This window comes from Peromyscus maniculatus, chromosome 6, assembly GCF_049852395.1.
Source record: "Peromyscus maniculatus bairdii isolate BWxNUB_F1_BW_parent chromosome 6, HU_Pman_BW_mat_3.1, whole genome shotgun sequence".
Classification (NCBI taxonomy): Eukaryota; Metazoa; Chordata; class Mammalia; order Rodentia; family Cricetidae; genus Peromyscus; species Peromyscus maniculatus.
This window is the reverse complement of record NC_134857.1, coordinates 67,973,324-67,978,730: the sequence shown is the minus strand read 5'-3', so window position 1 is coordinate 67,978,730 and position 5,407 is coordinate 67,973,324.

The window sequence follows — 5,407 nt, the reverse complement described above, 5'->3', positions numbered from 1 at the left end:
ATATGTCTCTGGTAAAATGAAACAGCTTTTTGCTTACTACAATATAAAGCATATTACAGGTATACCACATAAGCCTACAGGTCAAACAGTCATAGAAGGATCAAATTAAACTCTAAAAGATATGCTAAATAAACAGAAAGGGGTAGTAAAGACCCTCAGAAATAGATTACATAAATGTTTTATTAACATTGAATTTTGTCAGTGCTAATGAGAAAGGAACAACAGCTGCAGAGAGACATTGGATAATAAAAAAAAACTACAGAATTAAATAAGCCTATATACTTTAAGGATGTGCTGACCTCAGAATGGAAACCAGGGTGTGTGTTACATTGGGGACGAGGTTTTGCTTTTGTTCCTACAGGAGAAGAAAAGCTATGGATACCATCAAAATTGATAAAGGTTCAATTTGAACAAGAGAGACCTCTTAATTAGAAGAGGTGATAGTTCAACAACCAGCATGACCATCCAATTTAAACTAACAAATATATACCACTAACAAATGCTTTTCATTTGATCAGACATAATTTGCCAAAAGGGAACCTTCCCAAAGTTAGGGTAGGGGAAGGGTTTTTGTTTTTGTCTTTCAGGAGAATAAAGGCTAAAGAATCTGAAGAACACTGGACAAATGAGACATCTGAAGAAAAAGGAGAAAACATCCAGAAAAAAATGTCCCAAGAAAAAGAGTACATTGGACTATTAGTGTATCACTTTTCCAACAGGATAAAATTTTATAAATCTTCACAAATGTTTGTTTCTGCTGTTCTCTACAAACACATAATGCAGATGGTCTTTATGTAATCCCAGTTCAACTAAAAATTAAAGCTGGCTTTGGAGTTGGAGTGTGACTCTTTCCTTCTCTAAATTCAAGCATGCTTGTTAAAGGAGTTTCCTTTTTTTGTGGCAAAAATTAGCCACAAGAAAATGCCCTTGCCTCGACTGCTGACAAGCAGGACACAAAAGAAAGGACTGCCAAACCTTGCCAAGATAAGGTAGGAAGGCCTTTCAGAATATCCTGCTTCACAGAAAAGTCTGTCAGATATGTTAGGCCTGTAGGCCAAAGATGGATACCCCAACATTGCAGAGGAACCTTGGGTGACTGTCCAGTACTCACTTTTAATCCTAACACTCAGGAGGCAGAGATCCATCTGGATTTCTGAGTTCAAGGCCACACTGGGCTACATGAGATTAATCCAGTCTAAAAGAGAAACAGAGCCAGGCAGTGGCGGCACACACCTTTAACTCCAGCACTTGGGATCACACACCTTTAATCCCAGCACTAGGAAGGTTGAGACAGGAAGTGATATGGCTGGGCAGAGAAAGGAATATAAGGCAGGAGGAGACAGGAACTCTGGCTCTTTCAGGCTGAGGTGTCGGTGAGGTAAGAGGTGGTGTCTGTGGCTTGTTCTGCTTCTCTGATCTTTTGGCTTTCACCCTAATATCTGGCTCTGGGTTTTTATTATAAGACTGATTAGGATTCATGCAACATTCTAGGACAGCTAGGGTTACACAGTGAAACCCTGTGTTGAACACCCCATAGCATTTTCACATTATTAAGCTCTCTTTAGTATTAATTTTTTATTAATATTCTTTTATTCTATGGGCTTTGATGTAGATGTAACCAACCGTCTTATTAAATAAGAAACACAGAAACAATGTAAAAGAGAGAGCCGAGAAGTCAGAGCTCAGAGCTAAAATCTCACCCTTCCTCCTGCTGTCCCAGCTTCGCGAAAAGAGACCTACTTCCTGTCGGTTCGTTTTTTTAAAGTATGTTGTTCTGCCTTCTCATTGGTTGTAAACCCAAACACATGACTGCCTCGTCACTGTCTGAATGTACAGCCCCCTAGGTCTTAAAGGCATATGTCTCCAATGCTGGCTGTATCCCTGAACACACAGAGATCTTATGGGATTAAAGGCGTGTGCCACCACCGCCACACTCTTGCTATGGCTCTAATAGCTCTGACCCTGAACACACAGATATCTATGGGATTAAAGGCGTGTGCCACCACCGCCACACTCTTGCTATGGCTCTAATAGCTCTGACTCCCAGACAACTTTATTTATTAACATACAATCAAAATAATAATTCAGTACAATTAGATTATCACCACATTTCCCCTTTTCTATTTTAATAAAAAGAAAAAGAAAGCAAAAGGTTATAACTAACAAAAGAAAAACTATATACAAAAGTACAATAACTATATACAATATATACAAGTAATAAATACCTAAACAGGTATTTGACAAATCAGAGAAAATAATTCCATTATCTATCCTATTTTGGTAATCCCAAGATGTATCTAATGTACTTTCTATCCTAATTAATTTTCAACTATAACTAACTAATCTTCAACCATAACTAACTAATCTTCAACTCCCTCAGAGACCCAAGAAGGGAATAATATTAGCTAACAAAAATAAAAACAGGAAGTGCATGCAAGCAACTTCCAAAAAATTTTGTGAGTTGACAGAAACAGCCAGCTGCCTGGGCAGTCACCTGAGGTTTCTCCGCAGTGTTGGGGCATCATCTTCAGCCTATAGGCTTAGTGTATCTGACAGACTCATTTGTGAAATAGGATGTACACAAGGTCAACAGTTCAACCTCACATTGGGTGAGAGCAGTCCACGTACCAGAAACACCTGAATTCCACTAGTGTCCTGTCATGATTCAGGATTTTAAATTCTGGAAATTGTTGACAGTTTTTTAATTCAGCTGTCCATTCTTCTTGGCTGTGTATATATGGCTTCATCTCAGCATCCCCTTCTTCTCCACATCCCTCTATTAAATGCCAGTCTACTTTTGAGAGGCATGAGCTTTCAGCTGCTGTTCCATTGTACAACAGAATCCATCGGCCCTCTGCCTGTTAAGCTGCCTTCGAAGAAAAGGGCACCGTACCTTTTCCGGATGCGAAGGCCACTTCAGGGATGGGGCCATATTGTCCTGGCCTCAGAAGATGCCTTTTGATAAAGCCATAACCACACTTGTTTTGGCAAGAATCAGTAGTCCCTTGTTTCGTGATCTGTCTGTCCATTTTGTCCTGTTGATTCGAGGATACTTTGTTGTCCAGTGGCTAACTTTTGCCAGAATGAAAGTTGACTCCATATGCAGTTTCTTCAATGCCCATATTTTCTCTAAAGTAGATTGGTACTGCCAGGAGCCGACATGTCTCAAAAAAGAAAAATTTTCTAAGTTATTAAAACATTTTAAATGCCATATTCTGTAGATCTCTGAAGGGTTTGAAGATGACCTGTCTAAAACATCTCTGCTCAATTTTTAAAACATATCCAATATGACTACAAGTTCTATGATAATGTCTAACTACTAGCTTTCATTTCTTTATATCCTAATAGTTGATAATAATAACATTCAAGGATCAGAAATTTGCATTACATTGTTAAATGGATGGAATAAATACAATTAGAAATATACATATAGCATTTTCTAACAATATCAGTTTCAAATTTGTGTACAATATAAAACAATTCAATCCAATGTAAAGTATTTAAAACTAGTAATTGTCTTTCTCTTTTCTTTCTTTTTTCTTTCTTTCTTTCTTTCTTTCTTTCTTTCTTTCTTTCTTTCTTTCTTTCTTTCTTTCTTTCTTTCTTTCTTTTTTTTTTAAACAAGAACCTTAAATCTAATCTCCTTTGCTTAGCCTTTTTCCTAACCCTTGACAATAACTTGTAACCAACCCCCCTAAATACTGAAAATTATCCCAGACCCAAAACCCATTAAAAAGACCAAAAAACCACCTGCCCCACACCACCTCTTTGGGAATGTGGGCGTCGTATTCTTAAAATTGCTTCCTGCTGGGTATGGGCGAAGTTTTCTTTATCCTGAAAGAAAAATTTTAGGTTAATTGTCAAATTCTAAGAGAGGTAACTATATCCTTCACTATCCAGTCTGTGTATAATGCCAAAGTTCAGGGTTTATCTCAAGTCCTTATTCAAGTAGTCTTTGAGACTGGATCATCTCAGCTAGTCATCTCAAAATTGCTCTGAGCACCTTGTAGTTCAAAGCTGATCTGTGGATGATGTTTGTCAGCTTAATGATATTATTATTGTCCACGTGGAATTGTTGTTGTTGTGGGGCCCCATCTTCTTTCTGGAGACTTCAGTTGATGTTAGGCCTGGCCGTGATTTCCTGCAGAAAACTGATAAGAGACTCGAACACAAAAACATATACATGCAGCTAGCCTTTTTTCTAGAATTAGTTAGTACTCTATGTGACCATTCATATCTTAACAAAGTTTAAAATGTATATATATATATTAATCTTGTAAATTTTGATATAAAATTTATACTTTGAGAAAAGTTTAAAGAATCAGAATAGAATCAAAGAGTTGAGATTAGTAATAGAATAGTCCCTTAATTAATTTTGCTTTTGTCCTGTACCATAGCAGAAGATGGCTCTTATTCTGGCATGATACAGGGAGTTTGCATTTTCCTTTTAACAACATGCTTGATTTTAAAGAAGGAGAGAGCCATTCTCCAACTCCAAAGTCAGCTTTAAATTTTAATTGAACTGGGACTATTAGAAGACCAATAGTGTTAAATCTTTAGAGAAAAGCAGAAACAAACATTTAGGAAGACATAAAATTTTTTTTTTTAGATAATATATACCCATACACCGTTTCACTCTGTTTCTTGGGATAGATGATTTGTCCCTTTTCTTCAGTTGTCTCATTTGTCCAGTGTTCTTCAGATTCCTTAACCTTCATTCTCCTAAAAGACAAAAACAAAAACCTTTCCCCAAGACTAATTTTGGGGATGTTCCTTTTTGGCAAGTTATTATCTGATGAAATGAAAAGGCATGTTTTATTGATACAAGTTAGTTTAAATTGGATGTTCATGCTGGTTGATGAACTATCACCTCCTCTAATTAAGAGGTCTCTCTTGTTCAAATTGAACCTTTATCAATTTTGATGGTACCCACAGCTTATCTTCTCCTGTAGAAACAAAAGCAAAACCACGTCCCCAATGTAATACATACCCTGGTTTCCATTCTGAGGTCAGCACATCCTTAAAGTATATAGGCTGATTTAATTCTGTAGTTTTTTCTATTATCCAATGTCTCTCTGCAGCTGTTGTTCCTTTCTCATTGGCATTCAGAAAATTCAAAGTTAGAAGAGCATTATGCAGTCTATTTCTGGGGGTTTTTGTTACCCATTTCTGTTTATTTAGCATATCCTTTAGAGTTCTGTTTGATCTTTCTATAACTGCTTGACCTGTAGGATTATGTGGTATGCCTGTAATATGCTTTATATTGTAATAAGCAAAAAACTGTTTCATTTTAACAGAGACATATGATGGAGCATTGTCAGTTTTGATTTGTGCAGGTATACCCATGATGGCCATAACTTCTAGCAAATGAGTGATTACAGAATCAGCTTTTTCAGAACTCAAAGCA